The sequence below is a fragment of the Schistocerca americana genome, chromosome 4 (assembly GCF_021461395.2).
Source record: "Schistocerca americana isolate TAMUIC-IGC-003095 chromosome 4, iqSchAmer2.1, whole genome shotgun sequence".
Lineage (NCBI taxonomy): Eukaryota > Metazoa > Arthropoda > Insecta > Orthoptera > Acrididae > Schistocerca > Schistocerca americana.
Window position 1 is genome coordinate 143690388 of NC_060122.1, and position 14519 is coordinate 143704906.

Consider the following 14519-nt stretch of genomic DNA (forward strand, 5'->3'; position numbering starts at 1 on the left):
TCCTCCACCACACCCCTCTGACAAAAGGGACGCATTTTGCATGTCACTCCTCCCTAGTTTAGATCTGAGCTTTTACCCCTACTGGGAAATTCCTCAGCCTTTCTCTTCCCCCTTCTCTTCCAGAAAAAGATTGGCAGAAAATTCGCTTGCCCGCACAGAGCTGTTGATGTGGAAGGTGCAGCAACTACATGCCCTAACTACGTAATTGCACTGCTGCAGACTGGAGTGTTGTCTTGTCAAAATTATCGTGTATGTGCTCACCTTGACACGCAAGGATCGACTGAGCTAGTGCCCAATGGCAACTACCAGAGGACATCCCATCCCTACCACTTCTTCTACTTCCCCGCCCCTCCCAGAATAAATAGGCGGGAAAAATCGCTCAGTCTGCGCTGACCTGGTGGACTGGAAGGATCCCACTACAGGGAATTTAACAACACTGCAGCGGACATAGTAGTATATTGTTTATTTATAAAATTCAATTTGCATTCCAATTTGCAGGGGTTGGATCACTTTATGTGGTGAGGAGAGCTCATCATTCTTTGCTATTTATTTAAATTTAGAAGATGCAGTTCTAGTAAAACACACCGAAAAGAAGTAATTGCTTTCTTCTGATCACACAAGGAATACCATCAATGAAATCGTCATCAACATAAATCATTCATAACACGTAATTACATTGTTACAGAGCACACTAAACATGTGTGGCGTAGAAGCTTCTGATCGCATTTTCTGCCATCCACTGGGGCGCACCAAGTGCCGCCACTGCCAGCCTCGTGGCTACCCTGCACTGCAGTCTGAATAACAGCTATGTCGCATGCACTGACTGCATCTGTAGCTGAGCATTAAACTCCCAGTATTCGCATGCATGCTGTAGCAGATGCTCAGAGACTGTCAATCGTTGACACCCAGTCATGATGCATACTGAGCTATGCAGTCATGCAGAGGGCACTGCCCGTGACCTCGAATGCAAGAAAACTTTTTTGTGGCTGCTCGGCTGGCAGGTCTGCATGGGGCTGTGGTTCCCTTTGTTCATGGCATTATTCTTTGATATATATGACTTTCAACAGGAATTTCCAGATACTGAGTATATTCAGTATCTGGAAACTCCTGTCGAAACATATACTCTCTTTCTCTTTCCCCCTTGTCTCTCTTCGTCTCTCTCTCTCTCTCTCTTTCTCTCTCTCTCTCTCTCTCTCTCTCTCTCTCTCTCTTTCTCTTTGTGTGTGTGTCTCTCTCTGTCTCTCTCTCTCTTTCAAGTGGCTACGTCCGACATGGGAGCGAGCATCTGTTGCTGACCACCAAAAACTGCACTAACCCATATTTTTTCCTGAACAAAGCAGTGGATACTTGGCAAATCCCCAGCTCCCCAAAATGTTTGGCTGTGACTGTCTTGGAAATAGTCGATTTGCGCTAACCCCACTCTATCAAATTGACTGACTAATTAATGTAATCGGTACTTCCTGTGTACAAATGTTTTTCCTTGTTTCCTATTAGTAAATACTAGGACTAGCATATCTGGTGGGAAATTCTGGGGCTATCTGGGATTCGATCCCGCAGTTGCCTGCTTTCCAAATCTTACTTCTCCCACTCCTGGGGTTTCCCTGCTTCCTATTAGTGGATAGTGGCACAGTTAGGTCGTTTGGCTTCAAACAGATTACATCGGAGGTAGCTGTAAATGGTAATTACAATTTCAAATTTCAGCTCAGTTGCACCACGTCCTTAAACAATTTGCAGGAGATGGGACGGGGGATTGATTAGAATGTGCTCGCAATACCCCTATCGGTAACAATAAACTGATTAATCAGGAATTTGGTGTCATGGTGGGAAGTGGTCCTGTATAAAATGATAGTTGTAATTTCAAATTTCGTGGGCATTTGGCCTATCACGCTTGTATAATTGCCAACCACCTACAGGTCTGATAAGCATATTTTTTAAAACACCATAGGAGTCCGAAGTTGGTTCCCCCTGCAACGCCAGGAATAAGAAGGAGGGGAAAGGGTCTAATGTGTGACAGCATAGTAAAGACAACAGATCCACCTTTATTTAAACAAATACCATTCCAACTTTCTGCATCAAGACAGAGTCCATTGGCGTGTATTGAGAAGAACTCAGCCCCAAACACAGCAGCCATCACCACATGGACAGGGCACTTTGTAAACACATACACTTAAACCATGATCCATTCTGTAGCAGTTATCAGAGTTAGAACTTCTGCAGGCCACCCCTGCTGTTCATCTTCATGTGCCCATCTCCTGGCATCCACATGCTGGTCATACTGAATGTTCAGAGGCCAAAGAGACTGTCACCATGGCCACCAAGCAGCCAACCGATCAATTTACATGGGGGGGGGGGGAGGGGAGATTTGTCCAGCACAGTTAAATATTATGATCGCAGCGCCAATCTGGCAGCATTCAACAATGAGCAAAGTATCAGAAATACCCCCTCATGACGACTGCGGCTCTAGAAATATCAATTTCCCATGTAAATCTATATCCTCCTTATGAGTGTACATAATTTTCCACATAAAATCGTACATACTCCTACAGCTGTATATGCACTGAAAATGCGTTTTTCCACATAAGAATTGGAGAATTCATGCCTCCTGTATGATTAGACACAGTCTGTCCACTTCCCACCCACATCATTTTCTTTGCACATGTTGGTACACTGGCCACAGTAACTTCTCACTCCGACACATATACATTTCAGCCAAGCAATGCAATTATCCAGAATGAAGTTTTCACTCTGCAGTGCAGTGTGTGCTGATACGACACTTTCTGGCACATTAAAAGTGTGTGCTGGACTGAGACTCGAACTCGGGACTTTTGCCTCTCACGGGCAACTGCTCTACCAACTGACGACTCGTCCTCACAATATAACTTCCGCCAGTGCCTCGTCTCCTACCTTCCAAACTTCACAGAAGTTCTCTCGCGAAACTTGCGAGAGTTTCATATCAGCGCACTATCCGCTGCAGAGTGAAAATTCCATTGTGCAAACATCCCCCAGGCTGCGGCTAAGCCATGTCTCCGCAATATCTTTCCATTCAGAAGTGCTAGTCTCACAAGTTTTGGCGGGAGAACTTCTGCTAAGTTTGGAAGGTAGCAGACAAGGTAGTGGCGGAAGGGAAATTGTAAGGACGGGTCGTCGGCCGTGCTTGGTGCTAAATGTGTTCCGTCAGCGGATTAGCTGCTTTATGTAATAAAAAAAAAACTCAGTAAAAGGATCAACTATGAACTTGAACGGGTGGCATGGGACGTCCGCCCCAAAAGAATGGAACGTAGAACAACGAACAAAATAAGATTTTTAAAATAAAGTTGGTAGAGAACTTGCCCGCGAAAGGCAAAGGTCCCGAGTTCGAGTGTCTGTGCGACAGACAGTTTTGATCTGCCAGGAAGTTTCAATGCAATTATTGTTTATATGTGTATAGCGTCCGAAAAAATAGTGATATGTCTACACTCACACCGGCTAGGTGTCTCGATTCTCCACTGTTCTAGGATATTGACAATTAGGTCTTCCACCCAGTCAGATTCGAGAACAGACTGCTGATACTTTCCTATAGGTAAGAAACAAGGGTCGCTATACTTTCCACTACCTAGTTTTGACTACTTTTCCATGTTGACACTTGCAGCTATCACAAAATACTGATCGGCTGCGGCTGTCAAGCTTTCTTTTATACTCTAATTACCCAAGATGGCGGCACTTCCGATCTCGCGATCTTCCGGTCATACTTTCTAAATTTGGTTCTACTTGCAATCCAATTGTAAACACCTAACTCGATTGTGCTCTTTTGTGTGCAAGGTGTTGTGTGAGGGAGAGAAACTGCCCCTGCAGAAGGAACATTCATCTTCTCCTAGCTCTATTACACGACCTCGTTCAAACCCAGTGAGGTGGGGTGATAAGAGCTTCTTTGTCGCCATCAAGACATTCTTGAATGACGTGAAGTCACCACGTCCAATCTCAAATGTAGTTAATACCCACGACCATTACGACGTGTATTTAAAGCAAACCTGATTTGCATCCTCACAGTGGCGCCACTAGAACCGCTCTTATCGGACTGGCGCAAAATTTGAATGGATATCATCTTTCAGATGTAGATACATGACTACCAAGTTTCGTTCATGTCGCAAAAGTCCTTCTTGGCGTTGTAATTTTTTTTTCCGTCATGGAATATCTTGGTGCGTGAATGAAGCGTTAAGTAACAGCCAGAAAAGCCCGCACGGTTAGCCGAGCAGTCTAGCGCACGGCTTTCCGGAGCGGGAAGGAGCGCCTGGTCCCCGGGACGAATCAGCCGAGCGGACTTACGTCGAGCTCCGGTGAGCCGGCCAGTCTGTGGATGGTTTTAGGAGGTTTTCCATATGCCTCGGCGAATGCGGGCTGGTTCCCCTTATCCCGCCTCAGCTCCTCTATGTCTGCGATTGCGGCGCAAAGAAGTTCTCCACGTACGCCTACACCACCATTACTCTACTACGCAAACATAGGGGTTACACTCGTCTGGTGTGAGATGTTCCCTGGGAGAACCACCGGGGGCCGAACCGCACAATAACCCTGGGTTCGGTGTGGGGCGTTGGATGGGTGAAGTGGACTGCGGTAGCCGTCATGGACCACTGCGGCTGCGGCGGGGACGGAGCCTCTCCATGTCTTTCACATAGGAACCAGTCCGACAAACCGACTTAGGGAAACGACAAAAAAAGCTAAATCTCGATGGGCGAACGGTGAACTGAACTTTCCGAGAAGTTGCCTGGCGTTCCTTGTACTGCTGAGTAATATCTGAATATGATTGTGTTAAAACCAGGATGTTACAAGATGGGCTCGGAAATGATGTTAGAAATTGAATTTTTAAACGTAGCTTCCTTGGAACCTGTTCTTCACTGACAGTGATCATTGTATAAGCAGCAGATGAACGGCAAACTGCTGTGCCCGGAAGTATTTCCGGACGCCAATTTAGAAAACAAAGTGGAGATCGGAGGGGCAGTTTCATTTTGACGTTTCCAGCCACGTGCTATAGCAAGGGTGACAGGACTGCTCAAGTGTACCTCGAAATAAATAAGAGCTTGTTCCATCATCTTTCGGGCGTGCACTCGGGACAGCGACAATTCTTCTTGCGATATTTCGGCTAGAAACCTCCCAGCCCTCTTCAAGGCGAGTCGGAGACTGAGTTCATAGCGTTTACGCGTGCCTATTTATACGGAGAGTCACGTGAAATATAGCAAGAAGAATTGTCGCTGTCCCGAGTGCACGCCCGAAAAATGGTTCAAATGGCTCTGAGCACTATGGGACTTAACATCTGTGGTCATCAGTCCCCTAGAACTTAGAACTACTTAAACCTAACTAACCTAAGGACATCACACACATCCATGCCCGAGGCAGGATTCGAACCTGCGACCGTAGTAGTCGCGCGGTTCCGGACTGAGCGCCTAGAACCGCTAGACCACCGCGGCCGGCTCCACGCCGGAAGATGATGGAACATTATGTCCGCCGGGAAAACTTCAAGAATCACAAATAAGAGCTTAATTACTTAACTTTATTTATACTTTATGACTACTCTACGTATATTAGCGCGCGACAGACGGTACTCGCAGTAAATCGGGCGCGAGTTTTTATGATAGCCATACCACGTAAGTTCTTTTTGCGTCTCAATAAATCTGCAACACTCATGTGGAACCGAGCGAGGTGGCGCAGTGGCTAGCACACTGGACTCGCATTCGCGAGGACGACGGTTCAATCCCGCGCCCGGCCATTCTGATATAGGTTTTCCGTGATTTCCCTAAAGCGCTCCAGGCAAATGCTGGGATGGTTCCTTTGAAAGGGCACGGCCGACTTCCTTCCTCTTCCTTCCCTAATCCGATGAGACCGATGACCTCACTGTCTGGTCTCCTGCCCCAAAAACAACCAACCAACACTCATGTGGTATACGGGGTGAGCATTAATAAAACCGACAAACTGCCGGGACGGATTCCTGACTGGAAATGAACGAAAAAAGGTCCTACGAACATTTGTCCGGAAATACATCGTTGCCACCGTAGATGCGCAGACGAATGAAAGTATTCAAATCGCAATGGTGATTCTGTACGGCCAAGCAGCACGCCTATACTATAACAGGTACCCTCAGAGACACCAACCGCATCACACAACATTTCAAGCCGTTTTTGGTCGTTTATGTGATCGCGGTGCAGAGATTTGGAGGCCTGGGTTCTACAGGATACTGAGACTAACGCTAGCACACGCTCCAGTGGCCTTCCGACTTGGTGTAATCCAAAGTACGATTATGTGTATCTTGCATGATAACCACGACGTGTGAACACATGCATTGCATCGCATGGAGGCCACTTTGAACATCTGTTGTGATGTGGATGCGATGCTGCTCTGCACAGCATAGCACGACGATTTGTCGTCGTTGCACGCACACAATCCATTTCCAGACACTTGATCATAGGACTTTTTCCTTCATATCCAATCATCAAACCGTTCCTGCAGGATTTCGATTTTATTAAGGTTCACTCTGTACATCCAACGCCATTCCTTCATTTGTATTTTTAATATAATGCAGAACAGTAAGTAGATCATTTTAATGTAGTAATTCATAAAATGCCAACGGCTTTTCCGCAGTGGTAACACCGGTTCCCATCAGATCACCGAATTAAGCGCTGTCGGGCTGGGCTAGCACTTGGATGGGTGACCATCCGGTCTGCCGAGCGCTGTTGGTACAGCACTCAGCCTTTGTGAGGCAAACTGAAGAGCTACTTGATATAGAGGTAATGGCTCCGGTCTCGGAAACTGGCATACGGCTGGGAGAACGGTGTGCTGACCGCATGCCCCTCCAAATCCGCGTCCAGTGACGCCTGTGGTATGAGGATGACACGGCGCCCGGTCGGTACCTTTGGGCCGTCAAGGCCTGTTCGGGAGGAGTTTAGTTTAGTTTTAATTCACGGTGTATTCATTGTGCATATAACATTTATACCACACATTAAAGGAAACTGAATTGTGCCATTCCAGTTTCGTTTACTTCACATTCTAATTAGATTAATGTCACCTCATAAAACTTTCAATATTGTGGCATCCATATCCTTTAACAGCAAAGTTATTACGTGTCATTTTCTCTTGTGTGGCGCTCTCCTACATAATTCTCCGGATCCTCTACTATACTGCTGACAGAATCAGAGAGCCAAGACCGTCACTGCTCGAATAATAATTACCTTAACGTGACTAGCATGACCAGTCGTGGAGCTAATACCAGCAGATGTCGCTAGGTCGCGGGTGGATCGAAATCTCCAGCAAAGCCTGCGATTTCCCGAAATCTGAAGTAAACTACTCGAGATGGTCTGAAAGACAACACTTCCTTGTATTAAGAAAATTATTAACGAAGAACATTTCGTTTCAGATTCGTATCTCCAGTGAAAATTCTTATCTAGATATAAGTACAAGTACGGTTATGATGGATACCCCCCGTAGGGGAGACCGTGGCACGTTTACGCAGAGCACTTTTCTCGGGAACCATTCTTGCTGGAGCACAGCCGACAATGAGAGGTTAGTACTCCCATATACCGAGTGCTCTCACAAAGTTCACGACTCTGGGTGAGTGAATGCTTTGGCGCGAAGAACATATTGGTTTTTTGTGAAAGGTGTTACTCAAATATCGAAGCTCCTAGGGAACATATCTTTTAGAACTGAGACTGTACGTTTACAGGAGATTACTCCACATTAAAAGGTACATCCGTACCCCGAGAGTTACTCCTATAGTTTGGAAACTAATTCAGAAATGGCGATGGGGCACGTATACGTATTTGTGTTGGGGTGCGTTTACATTGTCATCCTATATGACAACCAGTTAAGAAAAGTTTAAGACAACAGCATTCGGAAACGCTAGGCAATTATATCACAGGCAATTATTTCACAGAAGAATAAAAGGTAGAAATTGCTAGCAAAACTATTTTAATCTACCGAGTCTCATACAGAAGGAATTTACTCTATGAGAGAAATGACTCATAATGGCAAGAAATTGCTAAAAGCAAAGAAGAATGAAAAATGCGAGTAGGTCTTCTTCTCATGTCATCACTAGTGTTTTGCGCAAAGGCACGTTATCACGTGGTAACTCTCCATGCTCTCATGTATTCTGCCATCCTCTTCAGCTCCGCGTAATTTTCTTCCCTTTATGTCGTCTCTCTCCTAGTATCTCCTCTTTCCTCTAAAACCCCTGTCACAAATTCGTCCTTTCGAAGTGTCTGTTAGCAAGCACTCTCGTCTCGAAGAATGTCCCATCTAGTTCTTCTTCCTTTCTCGTATAACCTGCAACAAGAAGATGAAAATTTCCTTTCCTTGAAATGATACACCCAATCAAACGGATCAATAAGGAGCCCAGTGCCTTAGGCGTGAAAGGTGAGCTCCCGACGATTGTACCACAGGGAACACGTTAAATAAATGATCGGTCTTTGGAAGTGGTAACATCAGTCAAGTATCTGTGTGTGACTATTCGAAATGGAATGATGAGATTACACAAGTAACTGGTAAAGCGAACTCTAGATTGCGGTTTATTGGTAAAATCCTGAAGCGATGCAGTCCTTCAACAACGAAAATAGCTTACAATACATTAGTTCGTCCAGTCTTAGAGTATTGTTCGTCTGTGTGGGACCCTTGCCAGTTGGGTCTGATTCAAGGGATTGAGAAGGTCCAAACAAGAGCGGCAAGATTCGTGACTGGTACATTTAGCCATCGCGAGAGCGTTACAAATCTCATAGAAAGTTTGAAGTGGGACACACTTGCAGATAGACGACGTGCTAAACGGAAGGGGCTGCTCTCTAAATTCCGAAATCCAATCTTCACCGAGGATGTAGAGCATATATTATTACCACCAACTTTCAAATCGCGTAATGATCATCATTCAAAGATAAGGGAAATAAGAGCTCGTACTGAGGCGTTCAGAGAGTCGTTTTTCCCTCGCGCGATCCGTGAGTGGAACAAGGGGGGGGGGGGGGGGGGTAAATATGACTTTGGCGCAAATTGTGCCCTCCGCCACACACCGCTTGGTGGCTAGCGGAGTATATATGTAGATGTAGATGTAGATTTTTTGTGTGCATAAAGTGCAAGCCGGACAAGGATGAATAGGGCTTTAACTAACACTCAGACTTCTACGTGGGCCTCTTTAAACTGATCAGCCAAAACATTATGACCACTGCCCACCGTGACGTTCTGTGCTTCCTGGTGGCGCTGAGTGCATGTGATGCGGTAAGATAAGCATATGAGCGGAGGAGAGACTAATAGGGAATCATTATAGCGACGATAAGTGACGCAAATGCGGAAATCCAGCGACTTTAGCGACCTTGACGAAAGGCAGATTGTTGTGGCCCAGTGCCTGAGAGCTATCATCTCGGAAACGGCGAAGCTGGTTGGCTGTTCACGTGATACTGTCGTGAGCCTCTGTGGAAAGTGACTGGAGAATGCTGAAACCACGAGCAGCCGACAAGAAGTTCGACGTGCATACCTCATCACAGAACGTAGGGATCGGAGGCTTGCCTGCTCTCTAAAGGAGGGTAGACGGCCACCTGTGGCAGATCTGACAACAGAGTACAGTATTGGGGTAGGAACAAGTGTTTGGAAGCACATCGTTCAGCGCACAGTGCTGAACATGGTCTTCCGCAGCAGAGGAGCCCTACGTGTTCCCATGTTGACCCAACTACATCGACAGTTATGTATGCAGTGGGAACAGGATAATCGAGATTGGACTACGAATCAGTGGAATCGCGTCGCCTGGTCGGATGAACCCCGTTTTTTGTTAATCCATGTCGATAGTCGTGTCCAGATACGCTGTCATCTAGGCCAGCATGCCACGGATGCAGACCTGTGGGAGCAGTATTATGTTATTATATGCGGGACATTCACCTTGGCTTCCACGGGACCTGCGGTATTAACCGAAGGCACCAATACAGCTGTGGACTACATGAGTATTATTAGGGACCAACTGCAGTCCCCTATGCTCGATGTCTTTCTCAGCAGCGATGGGATCTACCAGCAGGATAACTGTTCGTGCCGCAACGCCAGAATCGTGCTGCATTTGTTTTGGGAGCATAATAGTGAAATCACGGTGATGTCTTGGCCATCACATTCGGCTTATCTGAATTCTATGAAACCCAAACGGGACTCTATCGGGCGCCAGCTCCGCGCCTACAAACCAACGCCCGTAAATTACGGGAACTGTGTGACATGGGCGTTGGCATCCGGTGCCAGAAACCACTGGAAATCTATCAAGTACCTGTCGAAACCATGCCACGCAGAATAGCTGCTGAATTGCATATCAGAATTGGAACAACACACTTTTAAGTAAGTGGTCATAATGTTTTGGCCTAACAGTGTATGCTAACAGGTGGAAGCTCGTCAAAAAAATTGTTTACTGCCAGAAACATTGTAGAGTTTTACCATTTTAATTGGTGTAAGCAAGCAATTTTGTGTTCTGTCAACAAAACCCCTTTTCAGAATTTTAATACCGTGTTTTCTTTATTTATTATTTCGTTCTGTGGTATGTATAAACGTGTTCCTATTCGTACGTAAACATGAGCTTCTATGAAACTATTTTGCACTCTTAAATGTGATGTTGAATTACAAGTAAATATCACATTATACTTTAATAACCATATTACAAACTAAACAGTTTTAAGCACGATGACTTTAACAAAAATCTTTTTAGAAAGTCTGAAAAGAAATCCTCCTGGATATGCCCCGGTCTGGCTTACACATTCACCGAGAGAAATGACACAGTTGTTAACACACTGTGCTTACATTCGGGTAAACGACAGTTCAAATTCACACCCAGCCAGTGAGAATCAGGTTCCAGAATGGAACTTTCGCTCTGCAGCGGACTGCGTGCTGATGTGAAACTTCCTCGCAGATTAAAACAGTCACTACTCTTGATGAACTGTGGTATCGTGTTGAAGCTGCATGGGCAGCTGTGCCTGTACACACCATCCAAGCTCTGTTTGACTCAATGCCCAGGCGTATCAAGGCCGTTATTACGGCCAGATGTGGTTGTTCTGGGTACTGATTTCTCAGGATCTATGCACCCAAATTGCGTGGAAATGTAATCATATGTCAGTTCTAGTATATTTATCCAAAGAATACCCGTTTATCATCTGCATTTCTTCTTGATGTAGCAATTTTAATGGCCAGTAGTGTAAATTCAGCATCGATCTTTCGAACCAGGTAACCTTGCATATAGATCTCCATATATTATTTTTTCCGCAGCTCCGTACGTATTCGTCGGAAGTTCGTGATGATGGAACATTTGTCAAAACCATATAGTTTCCACAAACACTGCACTTGCGAAATTTTGCTTTAATGCCCAATGACTGCAAAAATCTTGCAGTTGAGTTATGGTCAGTCATTTTCTAAAGGAGAATTTTCGCTTTAATCACATCTGACTCATCCATAATGAAAAGCAATTGCGTGAGAAATCATGATCTTATAAGTCACGACCACTTTCATCAACGAAATATACTGGAAACTAATTACGATATGAAAACCAAAAATGGACATTGAAGTTTTAATATACGCGCGTAACAAGGAAATCCAGAAAAATCATTTAACGTTCATAACTACAGTCTCCGGCAAAAACAAAATAACATCACACATTATGTCATTGGTCAAAGCCAACGGGTGGAATCGGACACTAGAACTGAGCCCTATTTTCTTTACAATAAATATTTCTTTTATGTTCGTACTCTGTATCGCTGTATCCATTACAGCTGCAGATTGATTTGCATTGTTTCCGACAAATGTTCCTCTTAATAATGTGCGTTTAAGCAGCGTAGTTGTAACTCGAAGAATTTTTTTTCTCCGATGCATTAAATTCTTCTATCAAAGTAACTGTTTCATATATCTCCTAGAATGTGGACAAGATGTAAAGTTATAGTTGTCAGGTTGTTACGTCAGATGACCCATGTTCACTTCCTCACTGGTCGCAATTTCCACTCCGTCCTGTTCAACATGTTTCTAAGTAATGTTCTACTTCTATGTAGTATGTGCTTGTATAATTGCAGAAATCTGAAAGGTTTGGTCAATACGTCGAAATGACATCGGTTTGTCATTCAGCACGGTGATATGCCGTGGTGAAGTATTATATTACGTCAAAAAAGTAATTGATCTAATAAGCATTTGCAGTTGTGTAGACTGGTTGAATTACGTCGTAAGAAGTGAGACAATGACGTCAGTCGAGCAGCTTACGTGTGTATATTCACATCTAACAGACCTCATTGAATGACTTGAAAACATGCGGATTTGCAATTACATATTGACAGTCCAAATTTTATATTCGCAAAGTCGCAGGTGAATTTTCGATTTGAGCAAATATAATGTGTCCTCACATTGTGTCGAACCGCTAAGTACGGTTGATAGAGTTAGGGAGATTCAATTGAACAGCTGTTAGATAATGAAACTCATTAAGCATGAGTAATACGTAAAAGATCACAACAATATCAAGTGAGTGGCAGTGAGCAACCTATATTTGCAGTGGGGTTGCAGACCCCATACTGTCACCGTAACGGTCAAATATGAAACACTGGATATCTGCTGACAGTGCCACTTAAAGTCGGTTCAATGACTTTGTAGTTTCTAAGATATGAATGTGCATCGTCTGTCGAGACGTGCAAGACGCACTGAGATAATACACTATTGAAGGTAGCTTGCAAAATATAAACACACTTTCGCAGAATAGCCCATAGCGTCTCTCTAACCGGCGGTAAGACTTACCCTTTCAGCAGAAAATAGGTGCGCCAGAACCTGGTTGGGTATTGCTAAAAATAGGCGCTGATGTTTGTGAAATTAAATACTCGATTTAATTCATCAAGTACGATCACTAGCTGATGCCTCACAACACGCGATCACGAAATGGCGGCAGCTAAGGTATACGCCAATGTGGGCTCAAACGCTGAGGAAGGTTGAAATAATCAGAATTCGAATTATATAATTGGTTCAAAACCGAATGCAGTTAATAGTGTGAGACCCTTGCCACCTAGAAGCAAAAAACTCTCAATAAACATATTGCGAGATAATTGCAACTTTGTGGTTACCAGACATTACTGACTTGCGAAACGTCTTCCCATTTAGGAAAAGGTAATAATACTGTAAAAGTCCCATATATATTATAAACGCAAAAGTATGGATTTGTAATAAATTTGGAGTGGGATTAGCTTATACCCTGAGTTAACAATAGGAGACTTTCAAAAGTGTGTAGTACAAATTAGTTATTGATTTGAAGAATATAATGCGAAATATGGAACAGTAATTTACTCTTAGAAAAAGCCACTTGCTTTTTGACTTTTTAACTGTATAGTATCTGTGAAAATGTTTATTGTTTCCAATGTCCTACGTAATATGTTTCAACATAATAAATATAATGCCTATACTTTCCTCAAAGTAGGAATACAATGCTTATGCAAATCTCAAAGTGTTTAATCCATACGCCCATCACAAGCCCATTGCGTTTTAGCTGCTGAGCGTCAGGCGTGTCTTACAGCTTCAAAGACGCCTGAAGACCACAACGTCCGTATCATTTAAATGCTGTATGACACAGAGACGTCGTGCCTTTACATGTAGAACGTGATAGGCTTTTATTGAGGCTGGACGTGATTATAAATATGCGAGCGTATCTGCTGGTAACTGGCGCGTACTCGACTCTCCATGGCCCCATGAACCAAAGCATGCCAGCTCCTTCCGCCCTGTACTTTCTCTCGTAGGCTCTGTTGGGTGTAACACATTGCTTCTGTGATGCCATCGATCCATCTCATTCTCTAACGTCCTATTCTTCTAGAGCCTTTCCAGTGAAACATGTCTTCTCATGACGTGTCCAAAGTAGGTTAGCTTTTGTTTTGATGTCAGACCTTCCAGGGGGCACTCTGGTTTATTTGCTCTAATATTGACCTGTTCCTTGTTTTTGCTGTGCCTGAGATTCTAAGAAGTGTCCTCCAACATCACATTTCAAAGGAACCTATTTTTTTGCCATTCTACCTTTCTAATGGTCTAGGTCTCACGTCCGTATGTCACAACTGGAAGACCATAGCTCTTTCAATAAGCATCTTTGTTGGTAAAGTTATATCTCTACCCTTTAAAACAGTGTCAAGGTTTGACACTGCCTTTCTACCAGCTCTGTGGGCTTCGGTCTTCTTAACCCTAATCCATTAAATCTGTTTCGGACTTCTATTGTGTAATCAAAGGGTGCTGTCTTAAGTTTACACCTGGAAGGTGCCATTCTGAAAGCACAGTCGTCAAATTGGAAGATCCCACCTCTCTCCGTCGGTCGTGGTTCCTGTGGTGTCACCGCCAGACACCACACTTGCTAGGTGGTAGCCTTTAAATCGGCCGCGGTCCGCTAGTATACGTCGGACCCGCGTGTCGCCACTGTCAGTGATTGCAGACCGAGCGCCACCACACGGCAGGTCTAGAGAGACGTCCTGGCACTCGCCCCAGTTGTACAGCCGACGTTAATAGCAATGGTTCACTGACAAATACGCTCTCATTTGCCGAGACGATAGTTAGCA